Here is a 23967-nt window from a genome sequence, read left to right as displayed (position 1 = left end):
GGTTTTTTTCAGTGGGAGTTCAGAATGTGGGAGATTTGAGTCTTTCATGAATATTGTTAAAAGCTAGGGGGCGGGGCCCTTTCACACAAGAGTCTAACAGTTACAGAACTCTGTGCATGCACAGTGGCCCAAACTGTCAGTCTGCAGTTTGCTGACCAACTCAATCGCTGGTCAGTCTTGGACCCTTGCAGTGCTGTCCCTCTTGACATCCCCATGGCCCGTACAAGCATTCCCAGGCCAGGCCTGACACGCACACGCGCGCACACACAACCACTGCTAGGGTTGCCCATGCTCAGGGAACACCACCCCACTGCCACCTGACCCCTGGGGGAGGGGCCAGATTCACTGCACTGGGGTGGAACAAGGAAGTTTGGGGATGGCTTAGAGTGTGTGGGAAAGATATCATGGAACAAAAGGCAAAAAGGAGTAGTAATGGTTATAGTAAAGAAACAAAGTATTTTGTTTTGTGCCTTTTTAACACTTTTAAAGCAAAACTGGAACACTCATATTGACTCACCATTAATTTGCTTCATCCTTTATAGAATCTTTACAGTGCAAATGGAGGCCATTCGGCCCACTGAGCCTGCACAAGCAACAATCCCTCCAGACCCTATCCTTGTGACTCCACGTATTTACCCTGCTCGTCTTCCTGACACTAAGGGACAATTTTGTATGGCCAGTCAGCCTAACCCCCCATGTCATTGGACTGTGGGAAGAAACTGAAGTATCTAAAGGAACCCTATGCAGACACTGGGAGAATGTACAAACTCCGCACAGGCAGTGACCTGAGGTCCCTGGAGCTATGAGGCAGCAGTGCTAACCATTGTGCCACCGTGCTGCCAACAGGGATTTAGAAGTTTTCAGTTATATAACAATATTCATGTTCTTGGGGCATCATAAATTTACCATTAATGTGCTTCTGAAGCATAGTCATTTTGTACAGAATCAAGGTGACCAATTTAACCATAGCAAGCACAACACAGATAACCTGGTTTTTTTTGTATGTGATGCTTTAACCTAGAAATCTGAAAAGCACTTTCCCAGCTCCTCTCTTTAAAAAAAAATACTGCCATGAGATCTTTAACATCCACCTGAGAAAGGAAACAAAGTCTTGGCTAAAGCCTTATCTGCACTTTTTTTAATCCATTTGTGGAACATGGGTGTTGCTGGCTGGCCAGCATTTATTGTCCATATCAAGTTGCCTGAAGGCAGTTGAGAATCATTCACATTGTTATGGCTACAGAGTTGCATGTGAGCCAGACCAGATAAGAATGGCAGAGTCCCTTCCCTAAAGGGCATTAGTGAACCAGATGGGTTTTTCCTGACAATATTGAATTCAAATTACTTCATCTGCCTTGGCAGAATTCAAACCTGGGCACCCAGAACATTACTTATTACTAGTTTAGATAGTGTGCTGGAAAACGGCTAATGTTACGCCGTTGTTTAAGAAGGGTGCCAGGCAAAAGGCGGGGAATTACAGGCCGGTTAGTTTAACGTCTGTGGTAGGTAAAATGTTAGAATCCGTCATTAAGGAGGAAATTGCGAGGCATCTTGAAGGGAATTGCTTGATAGGGCAGACGCAACACGGTTTCATTAAAGGGAAATCGTGTCTGACAAATTTACTGGAGTTCTATGAGGATGTGTCTAGGGCGGTGGATAGAGGAGAGCCGGTGGATGTGGTCTTTCTGGATTTTCAGAAGGCGTTTGATAAGGTACCTCACAAGAGGTTACTGCAGAAGGTCAGAGGACATGGAGTTGGGGGTAGGGTGTTAGCGTGGATAGAGGATTGGTTGTCAAATAGGAGGCAGAGAGTGGGGGTCAATGGGTGCTATTCGGATTGGCGGTTGGTGACTAGTGGGGTGCCCCAGGGGTCGGTGCTGGGGCCTCAGCTATTTACCATTTATATAGATGATCTGGAGGAGGGAACCGAGTGTAGGGTGTCGAAATTTGCTGATGACACCAAGATTGGGGGAAAGGCAAATTGTGCGGAGGGTGTGGAGAGTCTGCAGAAGGATCTAGATAGGCTGGGCGAATGGGCCAGGAAATGGCAAATGGAATTTAATGTTGGCAAGTGTGAGGTGGTCCACTTTGGTAGGAAGAATGGTAGGAAGGACTATTACTTACGTGGCGAAAAACTGCAGCAGGCGACGGTGCAGAGGGACCTCGGGGTCCTTGTGCATGAGTCGCAAAAACCCAGCGTGCAGGTGCAGCAGGTGGTCAGGAAGGCGAATGGGATGCTGGCCTTCATAGCGAGGGGGATTGAATATAAAAGTAGGGAGGTCTTGCTGCAGCTGTATAGGGCATTGGTGAGGCCGCAGCTGGAGTACTGTGTGCAGTTTTGGGCGCCGCACCTGCGCAAGGATATTTTGGCCTTGGAGGGAGTGCAGAGGAGGTTTACTAGGCTGATACCGGAGTTGAGGGGGTTGAGCTATGAGGAGAGGCTGAATAAACTAGGCTTGTACTCGTTAGAGTTTAGAAGAATGAGGGGAGATCTCATTGAGACGTATAAGATGATGAATGGGATGGATAGGATAGAGGTGGAAAGACTCTTCCCGCTCAAAAAAGACAGTAGGACTAGGGGGCACAGCCTCAAGATAAAGGGGGGGCGGTTCAGAACGGAGTTGAGGAGGAACTTCTTCACTCAAAGGGTGGTGAATCTCTGGAATTCTCTGCCCGTTGAAGTGGTGGAGGCTGCCTCGCTAAATATTTTTAAGAAGCGGGTTGATGGGTTTTTGATAAGAGAAGGGATTAAGGGTTATGGGGAGAGGGCGGGAAAGTGGAACTGAGCCACGACAGATCAGCCATGATCTTATTGAATGGCGGGGCAGGCTCGAAGGGCCAGATGGCCTACTTCTGCTCCTATTTCTTATGTTCTTATGTTCTAAGATCCCAAGTGGGACTTGAACCCATCTCCTATTTGGCTATGAGGCAAGAGTGAACAGTTTTCAATGTCTCCTGTAACTGTCATTAGTTTGGTCCTACAGCCTAATTTTCAATCTGTGTTGTATAATACTAAAATGGTTTGCCAAATGTATTGTTAGTCTCAAGATTTCATAATAAAAATAGTCAACTATAAGCTATATACTATATTCACATGCTTGCTTCTTCATTCCTTGCACTTTCGCTCACGACAGATCATTCTAGTGGGAGGGGATATCATGGAAGATGACAATTTCCAACACTCCAACTTCCTACCCAAAATTTCTTAGCATAAGTGAAGTTGGAAATTCATTGTCATGACCCTATGTGCTTACATATGATAGGGGGTGAGTAGCAAATCTTGTTGAGCTAGGTGCCAAATGATCCTGTCATAAACCGATTATTCATAATAATAAGCTTGAATGCGCTGAAAATTTAAACCACTGTCTTTGCAAAAACTGGCAAGATTCGAGTCCATAGATTTAAAACAAAAACATTGTTCACGCAAAGGGCCATCAACTGTGCACAAAAATTAAGACTGCTCCATAAATGACTAAACAGAAAACTCTGAACAAACATCTAAAGCTGTTTAGAGAGAGAGTCTGAACTTCAACGCCGAATATGGAGATTTCTTGTTCATATCAAATAGTGAAAGAAGATTCACTTCTGTCCAAAACTGCTTTAGAAGATTTATATTCTTGAGATGGGCAATAGTAGACAGGAAATAGTAGTGACCCAAACATTCCTGTAACAAATGACGTTTAGTTTGACTTAACCCTTATCTGTTTAATGTCCCATTTATATTTTGTACTGGAAATGCAAGGTTGAAATGGTACTGTGTTCTGTCCATGTCATCTAGGATCTGCACGAACAGGGCTAGCAACTATATTTCTCTAATCAACCCATTTGAAGGATTGCAAAGTGTAACCAAAACAATGAAAACAACCTGAAGGAAACACATTAGTATTTCTGAAAAAAGGTGTGCATTTTGTCATATGTGGGCATCATTGGCTAGGTCACCAGTTATTGTCCACCCCTAATGGCCTTTGAAAAGATGTTGGCGAGCTGTCTCTTCTTGAACTGCTGCAGTCTGTGGTGCAGCTACATCCACAGTGTATTAGGGAGGGAGTTCAGGATTTTGGCCCAGTAACAGTGGTATTTCCAAGTCAGGATGGTCAGAGACTTGGAGGGAAATTTCCAGGTGATGGTGTTGCCATATATCTGCTTGTTCTTCTAGATGGTGGTAGTCATGGGTTTGTAAGATACTGTCTCTGGAACCTTTGAGTCCCTGCAGTGCATCTTGTAGACAGTTCACACTGCTGTTGATGGGTTGCCAGTCAAGTAGGCCGCTTTGTTCTGCGGTGTTGAGCTTCTTTGAGTGTTTTTGGAGCTGTCCTGATCCAAGCAAGTGGAGAGTATTCCACCACGCTCCTGATTTGTGCCTTGTAGATGGTGGACAGGCTCTGGGGCAGTCAGGGTGGGAGTTACTCGCTGTAGGATTCCTAGCTTCTGATCTGCTGTTGTAGCCAGTGTTCTGTTTATGGTTATTACTCCCAGGGTGGTGTGTGTTTGGTGTTGAGGTCTGGGGGTTAGAAAGCTATAAATGATTGCACCCTTAATTTGGCACTGTTAGCACAGTGAGTGTAAGACAAAAGGCTTTGACCATGTGTCTCTTCTTTCAGCAATACTTGCATATTATGTTTCATTATCTGTACCGGAGATTGCCTGTTGAGAATTAACACATCATTAAAGGGATATTTACTTAAAATGGAGTGAATAGTAGACTCTGTTCGGGGAGTTGGTCATAAGGAGTCGTCACTTTAAAATTACGACGAAAAGTGGGGAGAGCGCTTGAGAGATTTCTTTGTGTTTAGGAATATGGAATACTTTGCACAAAGTTGTTTATCAAAAGAAAGGATGGGCCAGGTGGTCACTTCCTGTAATACATCTATTTTTGGAGATACAGTTCTTTGGATGAGACACGAGACCCCTTTGCCCATTCCAGTGATTCAACTATATATTAGTTGTTTACAACTCCATTTGAAGAAAATAGCCATGTTCCTCTGGACTGCCTTGACCCTTGCAGTTTATATGATTGTGTGCAAAATTGCATTAGATTACTCAAGTCACTGATATTCAAAGTAATTCAATGTACACTGATTTGAGATGTCATGAGATATTTAGATATGCAAGTCCTTCCTTCATTCTGACTGCGTGGATAATGTAAGTAAGAGCAGCTTTGTGTAGCTGAACTCTTTTGGATCTAAATATTGGCATCACTGTTGGGGTATAGAAGCACTATAATTTTCTGTCATTCAGCAGGACAAATCTGGGCAATTTAAATAGAACATTGACAACTAGGGTTTCTTTTACACCAATATCCATTGCCAAGTCCAGTATTCTCAACTGTTGAAGTGAAGAGTGAATTGATTTTGCTACAGACTCAAATGTGGGAAAGGATGGACCTGAGATAGAAATCTTAAAAGAATCATCCACTTTGCACTTCTGGCTGAAGTTGATTACTAAAACTTCAGACTTCCTTTTTGCATTGTCGTCCAGGCTCTGCCATCATTGACTCAATAGAGGACGTTCACAAAAATATTTCTTCCCGTTAATTATTCAGCGGTATGACTGGATGTGGCAGGTCTGCAGAGGTTTAACTTGATTTGTGGTTGTAGGATCTTAGCTTTGTCTGTTTCCTGCATGTAGTATTATTTTGTAGCCTTTCAAATTAAGGCATCCAGGTGTGTCTGGTTCACTTCCAAGTATGTTGTTCTACACTCTTCATTTGAACCAGATTTGATTATCGGCATTGTTAGGAGTGACCACTGCATATGATTACCCTCATGTTATGTGGCATGTCCACATGGCTAAATGGGAGAAGTTGAGAACAGATTTAGCAGCTCAAAATTGGACAACATGACATGCTGTGGGCCATTAACAGCAGCAAGGAAGCAAAAAGACTAGCATTAATGTGGCATCTTTCACATCATCATTGGACATCCCAAGTCTAGTTAAGTTTTCTTTGTAAGTGTAGTCCCTGTTATAATAGCAGAATTTGTTTTTCATCACAATCTAATGATCTGGGTGGCATGGTAGCTCAATGGTTAGCACTGCTGCTTCTCAGCTCCAGGGACCTGGGTTCAAATCCTGGCTCAGGTCATTGTTTGTGTGGAGTTTGCACATTCTCCCTGTGCCTGCATGGGTTTCTTCTGGGTTCTCTGGTTTCCTCTCACAGTGCTAAGATATGCAGGCTACGTTGATTGGCCATTCTAAATTGCCCCTTTGTGTCCCAGGATGCATAAATTAGAGGGATTAGTAGGTAAAAATGTAGAGATGTGGGGATATGGTCTGGGTGGGATTGTGGTTGGTGCAAACTTGATGGGCCAAAAAGCCTCTTTCTGCGCCGTAGGATTCTATGGACTTCAAGAGTCTGGCATTTCTCTCATCAGATAACTAATGCAGCTCAATGAGGAATGCAGGAGCATCACCAGACCTACCTAAAAATAAGGTACCAACCTAATTAAACTATTGACAGAACTGTATTTGGCAACCAACAGAAAAAAGCTTAAACCTACACATCAAGTTATGAATGGTGATGAACAAGGTAGCTTGTATATATTCCCATTCTAATAATAGTGCTCATCGTGTCAATGCAAAACACCAGGTTTAAATGTCTTCAAGCTGAAGTAGAGAATGAGTGAGACATTTCCACTCCCTTCTGAAGTTCCCACAATCTTAAGTCAGTCATCACCTAATTAGATTTAGTGATATCAAGAACAACTGAATACACTAAACAAAGGCCACGGGCTCTGATAAGTATCCTGGTCGTGGTGCTGGAACTTTGCTCCAGAACTAGCCATGTCTCTAGCCAGTATATTCCAGTACAGCTGCAAGGGACTGGCATCAACCTGTCAGTGGAAAATAAAACAACACAAAGCTGAACAAATCCATTCCAGCCAGTTAGCACCCCATCAGTATCAATCATCAGCAAAGCTGTCAGTCAATACTTACACACAAACTCCTTGCTTATCAGTACTCAGTTTGATATCCACTAACTTTACTAGGCACTGACAAAGTCCAAATGTGCTGAATTCAAGAGGTGAACTACAAGTGACTGCCTTTGACATCAGTATGGCAATTGCCCAAGTGTTGCAATTAAAAGTACTAGTAAAATTAAAAGTAAATGGGAATCAGATGGTGGAGGGAATCTTTCCCCTGGCTGGAATTATGGCTATGACCAAGAAAGATGGTCATGGTTGTTGACAGTCAAGACATTTACTGCAGGTATTCCACAGGAAATCATCGCTTTGTTCTTCAGCTTCATGCTGTTTTCTCTCTTCTGTTTGTTTCCTGGCTTCCACTTCACAGATCTTCCTTTCTTTTAACCCCCACCATCCAATCCTTTCCTCTGTACTTGATTAAAACTTATCGATAGAATTATTAAGTCATAACTCCACACTGTCACCCAAGACCAGAATTGAACTGGGGTCCTAGGGCTGCGAGGCACCAGTGCTAACCACTGTGATACCCCCATGGCATTGTTTTTTATCCTCCCAGTTGTGTCTCCCTCACCACAGATGTTGCATTAATCCTGCATATTTCCTGAAATGGCTGAAGCAACTTATTGAATGGTCTCCATTTTTGTGACAAAGAAGTCTGTGAACTCTTCATACTTGAGGTGAGGGTGGGGAGGACAAGCATTTAAGGTTGCAGTTGAGAAAAGCCAGTGATGTTTTTGCATTTCAGACTGATCCTTGAATAATGAGCAGGTACCAATAGCACTTTATGACACAGCCACATTTGCCAGTGAATGACTAGACCAGTTGTCCACTAAATCCATTCAGATTTGTGTCCCTTGGACTTAAGGTAATAGAGATGAGGGCTGTTTAAGGGGTCTGGCCAGAATGAAAGGGAGTAATGATTTCAGTGGGGAATTTGGGTATCAGAGATGGAGATGAGGGGTTGGATGAGCAGATCACCCAGGGTCTGGATGGGATGATTTTTCAGAGAGTTGGTGCAAACTCAGTGGGCTGAATGGCCTCCCTCACTGTAGAGATTTTATGCAGTCAAAGCAAAGGTTTCCTCTTGATTCCCACTGATTTAAATTTTACTAGGGCTCTTTGATCCTCTACTCAATCAGCCTTGATGTTCAGGGGAGTCACTTTCATCTTCCTCCTTGAATTTTGGTCATGTTTGGACCAAAGTTATCATGAAGTTGTGGGCTGATAGCCCCTTGCAGAACCCAAACTGAGCATCAGCGAGCCAGTTTTTTTTTTGATTAAGTGCCACTTGATAATATTGTCAACAAAACTTTCATCCTGCTGATTGATAAACTGATGGAGTAGAATAGAATTTGTCCTGCTTTGTGGACAGGGCATATCCTGGGCAATTTTCCATGTTGTTGAGTGGAAGCTTGTAGCTGTACTGAAAAAACCTTGGCTGGGGTGCAGCTAATCTGGAGCACAATTCTTAAGCGCTGCAATCAGGATATTGTCAGGGCCCAAAGTTTACTCAGTTTATGTGATTTTTTTTTTCTTGCTATCATGTTGATTGAATCGAAAATAATGGGAACCAATATGTTCTTTAGAGCCATGCACACAACTGCGAACCTGGCCATTAAGTCCAGACGACAATTCAGAGGGTCATTTGCCCTGACACAGTCTGCCCTTCTCCTACGGCTATGTTCAATGCCGGGTATCACTGGAAAGGGAACACATGGTGTCTGCCGGCACCATCGAGGCCTTCTGTGCTGGTGGGCACTGTAAGGTCTGGAGTTCATTATCAATTCCTCTAAATCACTTTTTTTATGATTTAAGTGTCCTTTGAGATTCTGTTTACTTTGCAGTATCCCTTTAAGGAACTGCATTTTTAATTTATCCCACAGTTTGTTTTGGTTTATTTGATTAATGGGAAGAAATGCAGCACAACAACTTGGGCTGTACTGTACATGAAACAAACAAACTGCAATCTTAAAGGGATTGCAAAGCAAAGAGAAATTGGAGGCCACATCGTTGGGGATCGCAATAGGAGAACAAGATGGATCAGTTGCAAATGCTTCAGTCTAGGTTTTTATACTTGTACTAGGCTCCCCCATCATAGACTATGGGAATGTTTGTTAACTACCACTTCCTGTCAGTTGTCTACTTGTCACTGTCATTCATGACTGGATATGGCAAGACTGCAGAGCTTTGATCTGATCCATTGGCTATGGAATTACATGTATGTAGTTCTGCATTGTAGCTTCACCAGGTCCATCAACCAAATTGATGGCCCAATCCAATGGTTAAATTGTAAATAGGATGCTCTTGGACAAGACGTTAGAGATTGTGATGGAATATGTGCTGCAGATGACTGCAGCACCTAATACCCAGTTTTAAGCTGCTAGATCTGTCCTGAATCTATTGCATTTAACACTGGTAGTACTCATGGAGGGTTCCCATGTAAAGACAGGACTGTCTCCTACCAATACCTCATGAACAGATGAGTAGGTTTTACCCCATGCTACTTGAAGGCCCTGTTTAATCCTGTGTCTTTAGGACTCAGTCAGTGATAGTGCTAAAAAAAAGTATTAATTTATTAGTCGCAAGTAGGCTTACATTCTTAACTGCAATCAAGTTACTGTGAAAATCCCCTAGTTGCCACACTCTGGTGCCTGCTCAGGTATACTGAGGGAGAATTTAGCATGGCTAATTCACCTAACCTGCGCGTCTTTGGACTTTGGGAGGAAACCGGACCATCCAGAGGAACCCCTAAGCCACCTTAGGTGATGAATATTAATGTTCCCCATCTGAAATACATTCTGTACTCTTGTGCTTCTTGTGTTCAATATGGTGGAGTTCTGATTCGTCAGCTGATGGGGGTCAGTGGACAGTCACCAACAAGAGATTTCTTTGGCTATGTTTAACTGGGTGTCAGGCAACGTTGAGGATTTGCAGGGCTACTACTCCCGACTATATGCCATCATGTGTTTCTGGGGATAGTTATAGGCTGGGACATTGGGTGAAGGATATGGTTTTGTGATTGTATAAAGGGTTAATTGATGGGATGTGCTAATTTGACATTATTGTCACGTGTATTTGTGTACAGTGGAACGGTGGTATCTAAACAAACATAGCTCCATAAATATTCACCTTTCTACACTCCAATCCCAGTATCCTTTACTAGCTTAACATCTCGTAACCTACAGGATAAGTACCTTCTGGAATGTCTGCTCCAGAAAATAATTTTTCTCCATGAATATTGTGGAATGTGCTGAATTGACTTAACCTGCACAACTTTCTGCTTTGGATGCGCAAACCTTACACAGTGCCCTACATATTTGTTCAGTCTACATGGCTGACAGTACAGACAGGTCGCGTTACATATGCTATGAACATCACTTCACTTCAGACTTTAACCTTATCGTTCCTATTTATATGTTTAACCCAACAGATATTTAACTTTAAAATTGATTGTTTAATTATTTATTTCCGTTTACACATCTTTGCTCTACCCCATTAAGCTATTATATTGTTTTGGAAAAAATTGTAAATTATAGTTGGTGAGTATTTTCTTGAAAAATACTTGGTTCATAGTTGATATTGCTACTTGTTTTTTGGTGGATGAGAAAGCTATGCAGCAAAGAATTGCTGGGACGTGTAGCATGAAAGAGGCTGAAACTCCTAAGCAGTGATGACACGGTACAAAATCCCAATCTGAAATTCACTGTATCCTATTCAGTAAATTCAAGCGTTAGGGGAGACACTCAGTATTTATCAATCCTGAATTGAAATTTGAACTGATATGCTCTGGATTGTTAGTCGCAGAAATAACGGGCCCAATTCTCCTATTGTGACTCGCAACTTTTTCTGTCAGGTTGGGAGATGCATGTGTTGGCCATTCCGTGGGTTTCTGTGAGCTTTTATGATCTGCGCCCATCTCCCAATCGGAAGAAAATGCGCCGCTGGGAAATCAGAAGTCCAACGGGGAGTAGCTAAGTCATTTGAATATGTCTTAAATGGATCTTACATGTAATTTAAATGTGATTATCAGGCCCAGCACTGAACTTGCCGGGCCCGAAAGCATCTCCCATCCCGCCAGGAGTACTTCGTTCTGAGGTTTAGCGTAGTTCCTCGTGTTTGGGGAACTAGCAAGAGACCCTGCTGGAATGAAGGGGTGGAGCAACCCCCTGGCCCTGCCCCCCAAAATCCAGGTCAGGTGGGTGGAGGGATGCCCCTGGGCATGGGCACACTGTCAGTGCCAGCTTGTGCCTCTGACACTGCCCAAGGGGTGAGTGCCCAGGTCCAGGGGGCACCTTGGGGGGGGGGGGGGGGGGGGTCGTCCTGCCGCCACTCTGCATTGGGATCGGCCTGGCCTGGAGGGAGGGCGGCTTTTTTTTGGGGGGGACAGAATTGCAGGGATCCCAGGCTGGCCAGCAAACAGTGAGACTGACAGACCGGGATCACTGCACATGCACAGAGTTCTGGGCTGTCAACATTTTCAACTACCTGCTGAACTTGCATGCTGGCTTTGTGATTTATGCACAAGGGCCCCCAAATCTCTACAGTCTTTCTCCATTTAAGTAATATTCAACTCCTTTATTCTTCCTACTGAAGTGCATAACTTCACATTTTCCATCTGCCTGTCACCTAATCTGTCTACATCCCTCTGGACTCTTTCATCTTCACCGCATGCTTTCCCAACTATTTTTGTTATCCACAAACTTAGCTATTGCGTATTCACTCCCCATATCCAAGTCATTAATATATTGTAAATAATTGTGACTCTAGCACTGATGCTTGTGGCACTCTACTAGTTATGCATTGCCCTTCTTATTCCAATTCTGTCTTTGTCAGTTAGCCAATCCTCTATCCATCTTAACATACTTCCCCAACATCATGGACTCTTGGCTTATTTTACTTCTTTTTGTGCAGTATCTTTATTGAACACTTTTTCGCAATCCAAATATATTACATCTATGGTTCCCCTTTATCTATCTTCATTACCACCTCAAAGAATTCTCATTTGTCAGGCATAATTTCCCTTCATGAAGCCATGCTGACTCTGCTTGATTTATTTAGGAATTTTGAAATGCTGTGCTATTACACCCTTTATAATGGCTCTAACATTTTTCTGGCCTATAGTTTTTGCCTCCTTTTTTTAAATAAGGATGTTACGTTGGCAGTTTTCCAATCCTCTAGGACTTTGCCAGGATTCTTGGAAGATAATTAACGACCAGTGCATCCACTACCTCTGTAGCTACTTGTTTCAATATTCCAGGGATGGAACCCATCAGGTCCAGGACACTTCCATCTGCTTAGGAAAACAAACAGAGCTCTAACACTTTTTTTCTAGTGAAAGCTATTGTATTTATTTCTTCCTCATCCCTCCTCCAACTTTTGCCCATGATTATATAGTATTTTAGAATGTTAATATCTTATACCATGAATACCAAGTATTTGTTTTATTCCTCTGCCATTTCCTAGTTCCCATTATTATTTCTCCAGTCTCATTCTTGAGGGGCGCCTGTGTTCACTTTGGTCTTTTTTTTCCTTTATACTGTAAGAAGCTTGTGCTGTCCATTTCTGTATTACTTGCTAGTTATCCTCATAGCTTACTATTAATCTTTGCCACATATGTTTTTCTTTCAGTTTAATACTATCCTTAACTTCCTTTGTTAACCATGATTGATTTATCCCTTTCTTAGAATCCTTCTTCCTCATTGAGATACATCTTTGTTGTGAGTCATGAACTATTTTCATAAATATCTGCCATTGCTGATCAAGCACCTTTACTGTTAAATGCCTTTCCCAGTCCACCCCAACCACTCCACCCTCTTCCCTTTATAATTACCCTTATTTAAGTGCGGCACAGTTGTTTCTGACCAAAGTTTCTCACTCTCAGACTGAATGCTAAATTCTACCATGTTATGTTCATTGTTTCTTTCCTAAGGGATCTTTCACTCAGATTGTTCATTAAACCTGCCTCATTCCTCATTACACATTACCAGATCCAAAATAGCCTGATCCCTGGTTGAATTCACAATATATTGTTCCCGGAAACTGTCCTAAATACCCTATGAATTCTTCCTCACGGCTATTGCCAATTTGATTTTTCCCAAACCATGCGAAGATTAAAGTCACCCATGATTAAAATACTGCCTTTTTTACATGCTGTTATTATCTCCAGATTTATTCTCCATCCTATGCAGTATAGCTACTATTAGGGGTGGGGTAGGCTAGGCTACTTCTACCAATGTCTTTATGCCTTAATTCCTGCTTCCACTCATATGAATTCTACGATCATTTCTTGCTATTGTACTTGTTCCATCTTGCACTAACAAAGCTACCCCACCACCCTTTCCTTCCAGTCCTTAGAAAAAGTCACGTAACTGGGAACTATATATTTGATATTCTTGTAACGATATCTCTGCAATGGCTTTAAGATTATAACCTTTAACCTCGATTTGTGTTAATTGATTTTGTGCCGAATATTGAATGCATAGAACCACTAATTTTGCCTTTTTACCTTTTTGTTTCCCTTTTTGACCCTTTATTGCTTTTCAATGTTTGTACACTGTCTCTTCCTGTTGCACTCTTGGTACCTTGGGGATGGCAGAGTGTCTAGGGACCCTGGTTCAATTACTGGCTTTGGTCACTGTCTGTGTGGAGTTTGCACATTCTCCCCATGTCTGCACGTGTTTCATCTGGGTGCTCCGGCTTCTTCCCACAATCTGAAAGACGTGCTGGTTAGGTGGATTGGCCAGGTTAGATTGACTCTAGTATCAGGGGGATTAGTGGGGTAAATGTGTGGGTTACAGGAATAGGATCTGGGTGAGATTTTGTTCAGTGTGGACTCAATGAGCCAAATAGCCTCTTTAGGTACTGTAGGGATTCTATCATTACATAAATAGCTGCCTTGCAATGCTGCCATGTTCTTTTGCTTTGTAAACCTACTGTTTTTTTTTTCTGGTCCTGTCGGCCTGGTGGATGGGCTGTTTCACCTGGGCTGCTGACTGCTTTACTTAAAGAGTGGGGGGAGGGAAATATGAGAGCTATGCTGGTGAAAAATGGGATGATAGCTGTGTGTTGGGGAAGGGGAGAAGGGCTGTATATGAAGTGGGGGAGATAGACTGTTGTGTGTAATGGGGAAAGACAGTGAATAGCAGGGCAAGATGGGCTTCAGAGTCTCACCAGAGAAAATGGAGAGTTTGAATGAAATCCGAAGGTACATAAAATGTACACAGTGTATTAAAACACTTTCATGTTTATATAATGGTATTATTGTATATTGATCTATAATGTGTGAAATGTAATAAATGTATACCTAGTGTTACTGTGCTGCTTTATTTTTTTTTGCTGTCAGGGGTCACATTAATTTTCAAATGTTAAAATGGGGTCACATTAGAAAATAGTTTGCGAAACACTGGTCCAGAACCTGACTTACATTATTCTGCTGCACTCAATATCCTGAGTGAATGAGTTATCCATTGAGATCAAGAACACTGGTGAGCTAATACTCAATGCATTAATAAATTGAATAAATGCATTTTTTTTGAAATATAGTGCTAACATTATTTGTATTCAAGAAAAGCATTTTGTAAGTATGTGCTATAAGGATTGCATAAGTCTACTTACTGAACTGCTAAAGCAGGAGTTTTCAAAATTCAGTTAATTATGAATTTAGGGGCAGTTTTCAAACATGAAGCTTGGATGACATTTCCATGTTAGCCTCAGCAATATTAAAGATGATGAACCTTATTCAATTTACCTGATCAGTAGCAAGGACTTTATTTCTCAAATACTTTTTTAATCAAATTATTGAGATTAATCAACCAATATGAATCCTGATCAGTTATTTTGTTTAACATTTATTGAATTTTTTGTTTCATATTTCTGACTCAAGCCATTAATGTTTTTGTTGCTTGGTCTGTGTATGGGGCAAATTTATTTTCAACAGCTGCCATGTAGATCATTGATATGTTCAATCCAGTAAACAGATTGCTCCACTGTTGATCTTGAGGATGTACCTTAAAAAGTTATTCTGACTGAAGATTATTAATCTGAGACCACTCTCACTCAGTAAGGAACTTGGAAACCTTAACGCTTACCAGAATATGGCAGCTAGTGTCATAAAAAGAGGACTTCACTCTTGTGCAGATTCTTGTTGGCTGCTATCGGCAAGGATTCCTGCAGAGTGTTCTGTAAGATCCTCCATCGGAACTCAAAATCTTGTCAACATATTTAAGTAAGTGGGTAGCTTACAGTCCGATCCAAGTCGGAAACGGATCTCAACTCGGGTCAGAAGCTTTGGGCCTATTGCCCTTTAAAACTTTTACTGCCTCATAACCCTTTTCTTAATCTTCTCCTCACTCCAGCCTTGACTCTTGTACTATTTTTAAGTTCCTCCATCTAAGCACTGTTTCATATTTCTGTCCTGCAGAGTACTCTGAAGCAAATCCGAGTGTAGAATTCAAGGTTGACACTTCAGTGCTGCACTGTCAGAGGGTGCTGCCTTTCAGGTGAGACATTAAAATGAGATCCCATCTTCCTCCTCAGGTAAGGAACCCATGACACTATTTCAAAGAAGACCAGAAGAGTTATCCCCAGTGTCCTAGCCAACATTTATTTCTCAATCAATATGAAAAACATTAGTTATCATATTGCTGTTACTGGGAGCTTGTGTGCAACTTGGCTGCTGCATTTCCTATGTTACAATCATGACTACATTTAAAATAGGCGGCTGCAAAGGGCTTTAAGAAACCTGATGGTTGTGAAAAGTGCTAGATAAATGCCATGGTAGAACTTTACGATCCCCTGCCAGCAGGTTTGAAGAGGGGAAGGCCATGAAACTCCCAATAGCTTTTCTGCCACCCTGCCCCTAATACGTGTGCAATTTTTTGCTTGAGGCAGGCAAGACTTGGGGCAGCCTGCCTGCTCTCACTCCAAATGAGGCCCTTCACTTAAAGAATGCTTCCTGTGTGGCCTCAATTTTGAGGCTGATGGGTAAAATCTAGGGATAGTGGTCGTTGGTGAATGCCAGGCAGGTCATCTTGCTCTGGCCTCGGCTGTGAAGTAGTAGGGGGGAGCACCCCCCACTTGAGACCCTTTTTCCATTTCAAGTGCACCCCATGCCAAGATATGTCATTCATGGGTGCCCTCTCCCCTCATAGCCTTTCCAAGACTCTTAACTTCACTGTTCAGTACTTGCTGTATTTTCATGGTCCATTTGGACTATTTGCCGCTTGTGCTCTTCTATTTGCATCTCAGGTAATTATACTAACCTGTGTGGGAGATTTCATACTTTACTATTCCTTGCTGTCTGCAACACTACACCTTAGTAATGTCTCACCTGAATTCTGTTGTGTTTTTTTTAAACCTTGCTCACGATGACCTTGATCAGCAAGAATTATCAAGCCTTCTAAACTTCAATAAATGCACTATTCAGAGCTGCTATATTAAGTTTTATTGAAATTTTAACTGATGGCTTGCTGTCTCTTTTAGTCCTTTGTTAAAGCTATATCTCTATTCCTATCCTTCTTTCCACTCTCATTTACTGATGATACTTAGGAATGCTCTTCTCAATGAAACTGTTCTTTACCCTCACCCTTTTCTAACCTTGATATTTATGAAGCAATGCATGGAGGTTCTTTGCTATATTGAGCCATTAACAAAATCCGGTTTTAACCCCACATTGTGCTGTTGGTGTTTCTTTTTTTTTCCTAACGGCATTCTTCTCATGTAAGTTACCTCAAGACTTGCCCCCATTCCTTATCAATTCTTCTCTGAAAATGTGTCCAAGTTCTCCTTTGCCAAAAAAGATCATTTTTGGCCAATTTGCCTTTCTAACTGCATTTTCCAAATGTTACCTTGAGAGTACTGCCTTAATCCGTGATTATTGGCATAGATTTCATTTATAGCGATATCATTAGTAATCTAGCTATTGTTGCAAGTTTCAGGTTTGACTTGGACATTCTCTTCAGAGTATTCCTTCTGAATACCTAGTATCAGGAGTGTTCATCCAGCGGGAAATGTCTAATCATAAGGTTGCATCTAATTTTTGGTGTGCCCTGAATAGCATAACTTCACCTGTACCTCTCTGGTATTTTTGAAGGTGTCGTGAAGCACTTGGTGAGATGAAACTAGAACTATTAGACTGCTATTATAGAACATGGGGAAGAGGAGCAGGTGTAGACCATACAGCCCCTCGTGCCTGCTCTCCAATTAAATAAGACCATGGCTGATCTTCAATCTCCGCTCAAATTTCCTGCCCGATTCCCATTTTCCTTAATTCCTTTGGCCAAAACATCTACTGATTTCAGCCTTAAATATACTCAATGTTCTCTGGATGCAGACATCAAAAGATTAATCACCACCTTAAGAAATTTATCCTCATCTCAGTCCTAAATGGCTGCTCCCTTTTTCTTGGGACTATGCCCCTACCTCTGAATTCACAAACCAGTGAAAAAGTCTCAACATTTACTCCATCTCCATATCTTACATATTTTACCAAGGCCACCTCTTACTTTTCTGAACTTCAGAGCATACAGGCCCATTCTACCTCATCGCTACTCTGACCAATTCTGTTATCCCAGGGGAAGGAACTTCTGTCAACTGCGTAATTGAGCAACAACATTGTGTATGAATTTTGGTCCCAGTGCAATGCCAAGTATGTAGGCTTATACATCCCACCACAGGCTGACCAAATCAAACCACATATTTTCAGTTGTTCATATTAGGCAGCATACAGAACGTACTCAACCAGCCTGTGCTTGCAAAGTGTCTGCTGTTGGATGTGATTCCATGATTTGGTCAGCATTTGCTGAAAATCCTGAGTTCGTGAACCAAAAGTAACCAATTTAAGATGATCAATCAAGCTTGTAATGTGGCTCATTTTACACTTGCTAGAAGCAACATACATCCATAAACGGGGCGTTGTTCTCTGCTAACATACGAATGGAATATGTTCAGACCTTGTGCCTTTTTTGAATTGCCCAGCAGCTTGGGGAGCCAATGGTTCCCCAATGCTTTCTCCGTGGCAACGTCTCAGCCAATCTGAGTTGATTTCCTAACCATTTGGCACACTTTTCTCCTAAAGTATAAATTGCTGCGATTGTTTGAAATTTGGCATGCTTGCATTTGCTCTGTTGAATGCAAGACAAATCGCTTCAGTGCTGAGTCTTTATTTTTACGGCAATATTCAAGTTCTGTACTATTAAGCAGCTACTCTGTTAGAAACACATCAATGAAATGGGACAGCACAGAAGAAAGTCATTTGAACATTGAGTCTGTATCAGCTCTTTCAAGGAGCAATCCAGCTAATCACACTCCCGTCTTCTTTCACCATAACCTAGCAATTTATTTTCTCCCAAGTATTTATACAATTCCATATTGACAGCCAGTATTCAACCTTATGCACCACCCTATTAAGCAATGCATTCCAAACCCTGAACAATTCATTGCACAAAAAAGCTTTTCATTGTGTCAGTTTTTTGGTTCTTTTGCTAATCTTAAAGCTGTGCTCTCCAATTTCATGCTTTTTGAGTCATTAATAAATGTAGTGAATTATTGAGGCCGAACCATCAATCCTATAGGATATGAGTAGTCACTACCTTCTAATTCAAATACTAAACTATTATCCCTACTATCTTCTACTACGTAATCTGATCAATAAGATGTCTTCAGTTGAGCTCCATGACCTTTTAATTCAGTTAACAATTTGTGTGGGAACTTTAGCAAATAACTTAAGGAGACCAGTACAACCTATATCCACACACATTCCCCTCTCTACTATTATAATTACTACTCTCAAAAATTTAATCAGGTTTGATAGACATTATCTGCTCTGAACAAGCGCTCAGTCAATTTGTCTTTATAGATTTCAATAACTTCCTCGAAGCAAATGAGACTAAGATCTCAAATAAAGTTTGACTTTGTTTTCTCAATTAAAATAAATAAGTTTTACTGGAGGGAAAAGGAAAACTTCTAATTGTGACATGTACAGCTGTTTATCAAGGATTCAACGAGCATCAACTAAATTCAGATTTTACTCAAGTGCCACCATGTGTTTTCTTTAATAGGTGATTATTAGTAGATGAGAGGCAAGGTAAAATCCTACCAAAAAATGGCAGTGTGTTGGTTCTGGCATGAAAGTGTTTCCTGCCAATGGCGCTGGCATGTTTTTGGACAAATTGTATGCCTCATTAATGGTAATTTTTATACCCACAATTTTCATGCCACTCCAGCAGTATGTTCCTCTGATTTACCCATTCCACAACGATTTATTTGCAAGCAATGGGGAGCTCCATATAAACAGCTCCTCACATTTGTTCTCTCACTTGACCTTTGCCAGCACCAGATTCCCCTTTCCCTTCCACAATCACTATATTCCCCAGTAGCTGCTTTAGTCTTCAGTCTAGTTTTCACCCAAGCCTCATACCTCATCACCTCTTAAATGTGGATGCTGCCATCTACACTCTCCTGCTCTATTATTGCAGAACAAACTCAATCACAAAAGGCATCAGCGGGCATAGCTAGCTGGAGTGACGCTTAAGTTCTGAACCCTCCCACATAGAGGAGTGAGCCCTTGAGCTGGCTGTGGGGGAGGAGGAAGAGCGTGTCTGTGCTGCCAGTGAAATGGGAGGTAGCAGAGAAACATGAGAACCTGCAAGACGTGCTGTGATTCCTCAAGTTTTGTGAGTAATCACTGTTCCCTCCACATCCCCTGTAATGCACTGATGCCACATTCCTTCTCTTGCAGGCTGGTCAGCAGAACAAGCCAGACCACACTGCCCCTGGACCTATCGGACTCCAGTACTTCAGACAGGGACTCCTCCAACCCCATTGCTAAAGAGGCATCACAGCTGTCACCCAGCACCAGCATAAATATTCACACCTCAATCAGTCCAATAAGTAGACATCTTTTGGGTCACTCACTGACAAGCATCTCAGCTTAAGATTCATAACAGGCGGAGACAGGAGATGTCACAGGGAACCAGCACTTGGCGGGATGTCAGAGCACAGGACTCTGCTATGCCCCTGGGCCCAGTCGTTCACATCTGACGGAGCTGCAAAGGCAAAGTGGCAAGTATCAGGAAGTGATGACAGCAGCATTCCTTGGAGTGCAAGGCTGATTGGATAGAAGGCAACAGGACTCCTTCAATGAGATGGTGCCATCATTGCAGCAAGGCCAGCACAGTGTGGTTCATGGAATCCCTACAGTGCAGAAAGAGGCCATATGGCCCATCAAGTCTGCACAGACGGTCTGACAGAGTATCTTACCCAGGCCCTCTCCCCTTTCCTATCCTGGTAACTCCATAAATTTGCCATGGCTAATCCATCCCATCTACACATCTTTGGACACTTAAGGGACAATTTAGTATGACCAATGCATGCACACCTTTAGACTTTGGGAGGAAACCAGCACACCCAGAGCAAACCCAAGCAGGCATGGGGAGAATGTGCAAACTCCAAACAGGCAGTGACCCGAGGCTACAGTCAAACCTGGGTCCTTGGTGCTATGAGGTAGCAGTGCTAACCACCATGCTGCTCTATATTGCTGTCCATGTGGAGACTTGGTGCAGGATGTGCACTCCATGGGAGAGGATGTCTGCAGCTTTGCATGGTGCAGGCACTAGTGGGAATCCACAAGTGTCAATGCCAGTGGACAGCAGGCCTTCTGGATCTCGCTCCAGCTACCCTTCCATCTCATGGAGGAGCATAGTTGCTCCAGGGAACCTCCGGGAAGAGGATCGATGGCAGTCCAGCTCGGGGCACTCCAATGAGAGGACCCTGGACATCTCCAGTCCCTGACACCAAAGAAGGAAGTAGTCCAAAAATAGCCCAAAAGCAGGTCTGGATCTTCAGGATGCCGGCCATGGTCATCTCTCGCAAAAGGGTGTGAAGTCAGCAGGCCACCTCAGCCTCAGCTGTGGATCCTGGGAATATACCTAGTTGTAGTGGGAGGATCAGGAAGATTGAGAAACCGTAGGTACTAAATAGGCACGTGTAGATAGGTCACCATTTTATTTTGAATGAATGTTTGGTAGTAAATTTCACTTCATTCATCTACAAGCTTTCACCTTGTCTGTTTATGCCATCAAGCTTGGGGGAAACTGCTGTGCTCACCCTGTGCCTCATCTCTGCAAAATATAGAATGGCAGTGCAATGTCCTTCCTGTCCTCTTGCCAGCCCCTGCTAAGGAAGGGCATTCCCTCAGTTGCGACATGGACAGGAACACAAGGAGGAGGACACAGAAAGCACACCAGCCTTCACTACCCTTTTAAAGCACCTCGATTTGAACTTATTTGCAAACCCTGAGTACTGTCCGGTGCTCACTGAGCAGTGCACACTACAAAGGGCGCTGACTGCCTCAGCGCTCGCCTCCAAAATCTCCCTCTGAGGTTAGGGTGCCAGGCTCATACTTATTATCCAGTGAGGGGGAAGCTATGAAGGGAGTGTTTGCAAATGATATGCTAATAATACGTTAAAATGAGCTTGCTGCAGTCCCACAGCGTGTTTAATGGCACTCCAACAAGTGGCTCAGTAAAATTAAAATTTGGAAACCCGCTGGCATGAATTGTTGCCTGTGGAGTTTGAACGTGCTCCCCATTCCCACAGACGACCAAGAGTATGGGCTCAGAATCTCAACTTCTGTGAGTTTCTTCAGATCGAGTCTATTTTGAATATGATCTATTTTGTTATTTTAATGCTACTGAAAGCACCTAACATCTTGTATACAAAAGCAAATTACTGCGGAAACTGGAAATCTGAAATTTAAACAGAAAATGATAGAAATATTCAGCAGGTCACATTAAGCATTTTACATAGTTACTTAGAACCTCTAGTGGCAGAAACAAGTATTGTAGCAGTGCAGTTTTCAGTGTTCTGATCAGCTCCTTCAGTTACCGTTTGTAAAGTAAAATGGTCTTAAAAAATGATTTGAGCAAATAAAGCGTGGCTGTAACTTCAAATCTGTTTGATAATATCCAATTTGACCATTATTTGTTAGTCCAGTATCTGATGTTTTAGTACATGACTTTTGTTTTACAAAGTTATATTCAAATTAAATATTTTGTATTAAACAGTACCTTTTTTGTTCCTTGCTCTTTTCCCTACCCCAACTGAAATCTTAGATCAGTCATGAGTATATCCTACTCCTTCAACTGGAGATAGAAATTTGTTCTGGACTATGGATTTATTGTGACTGTCAAGAATCATAACTTTGAGTTGGTAAGTAAGATGAGTGGGTCCCATTTTAATCTTAATTTTTGAACAACTGTTTTAGTTGATAGACACAGAATATTAATACTGCAAATTGTGTCCTGCATCAAAATGTTTTCAGCCATTAACATTAGCAATGGAACACTACAATACAGTGGACCATGAATATATATTCAAATATTACATCCTGAAATAGATTTCTATGAACTGGGGATAAAGCAGCTGTTTTGATGTATAATCAGAGAAGATCATTTTAGAATTTATACAGCTATGTTCAGTTTCCGAGATATTTAAAATCGAATGTTTTATTCTTCAACCCATTATTTTGGATTAACAACCAGTTGCTATACCTATTATAGGTAATAATAGAAACAAACAAGGTTTGATTTGAAATGCTATGCTTGGATAAAGTTTGTTTACTTAGCATCAACTGTATTTTGTGCCTGAACCTTGCTTATCCCAAATATATCCCTCAGTAAAAATAGGGATCTGGAATATGTTGCAAAATAGGTTGTTAATTTACGCCTAGTGTAACCATTTCAGTTTAATGTTGTTTTTGTAACTTAAACAATTTTCTTTTGAAGAATTGAGGGTGTTCAAACCTGAACAACCTTCCATCGCCTTCATAGAACGCTGAATATATTGCATGTTAGATATGCTTCCTTCCCCAAAAACAGAGCTTAAACCAAGTGTCAAGAACCACACCCCCATACTGCACTCTTGTGCAGTAACCATTTTTCAAACTAGCCTTTTAGGTCTGTTTCTGTGGAATTGCCGATCTGGGTATTTGATTTGAGGGCTGTTTTGTTTGTTTTCCTGCATGCACTAAAATCTGGATTGATGCTTACTAATCTCATACTAAATGCTCTTAGAGCCAGCAAAAGAGAAACATTTGTTCATCAGTCTGGATCGAATTTGAGTCCATGGTCTCTTCAGGTGAAAGAACAATATACCACTTTTTCTTCCACAAATTTGACTTTTAGAAAAAAACTTTTACAATGTAATTTGGATTCATCTGGTAAAGAGCCTTTTTCCTTAAATTCTATTTTGTCCATGGAAGATGAAAAGAAATCTGAAATAAAACAAAATTATTGAAATAGAGTGAATTGCTGCAGATCAGAAAAAGACACCAGATTTATTTGTCTGCTAGAGCAGTTAATTCATCTTTCCATTTTTAGATGCTAATTAGAGCATTTTGTTTTACTAATCATGAAGCTTTTGTTGCAATACAAAACTGGTTTTTCATGTTCTTTGTGGGGTATTGTTCTTTTGTGGTAAGTTGAACAATATTCAAGAAGCTGACACGGTGCAAGTGGAATTTTGCAAGTTAATGGAAGATGTAACTGATGACTTCACTAGCAAATGTACTGTTACGTTGGAAATTAAAATCATTTTATAATGCTTCCTGTCTAGTTTCATTGTAATTCTTAGTTGGTTGTCTATTCCCGTAAGTTTATAATTAAATATTTCAGCTACAGAAATATGATTTGTGATACAATCTCTCCATTCATTTGTATTGAGATGGTTGATATTTTTAATTGGTCATATTGCACAAAATATTTCAGTAGATACTTAAATTATATTTGGTTTTATTTCTTAGTAAAGCGTTACATGAGCTTTGGACAAGAAAACAATCTACGTGGAGATCCTGTGTTGAACTAGCAGCACATAATGGTTTGTGAGTTGTACGGAGATGCAGGCCATATTGTGCTGCCACATGAACACAGGAGTATAATCTGATTTCATTACAATGTCTTCTCATCTTATTACCAAATTGCCATCTGGTGCTTAGTAATGGTGCTAAACATTGAAAGCAAACACAACATTCTGATGTCAGCAGTGCCTT

At 41.6% G+C, this 23967-nt stretch overlaps 1 long non-coding RNA gene across 3 annotated transcripts in view; it reads left to right on the top strand.

Moving 5' to 3' along the window:
* LOC145353463 (uncharacterized) overlaps window positions 1-23967 on the top strand; it is an 80032-nt gene that overhangs the window by 47349 nt on the left and 8716 nt on the right. For all 3 annotated transcript variants that reach the window (XR_013888705.1, XR_013888704.1, XR_013888706.1), the window contains 2 exons: window positions 15343-15421; window positions 22034-22130. This is a non-coding gene — a long non-coding RNA (uncharacterized LOC145353463). The remainder of the gene's footprint in view (window positions 1-15342; window positions 15422-22033; window positions 22131-23967) is intronic.

The sequence above is a fragment of the Carcharhinus amblyrhynchos genome, chromosome 15 (assembly GCF_965287045.1).
Source record: "Carcharhinus amblyrhynchos chromosome 15, sCarAmb.v2.hapA, whole genome shotgun sequence".
Lineage (NCBI taxonomy): Eukaryota > Metazoa > Chordata > Chondrichthyes > Carcharhiniformes > Carcharhinidae > Carcharhinus > Carcharhinus amblyrhynchos.
This window is presented reverse-complemented; position numbering and strand designations above follow the sequence as displayed.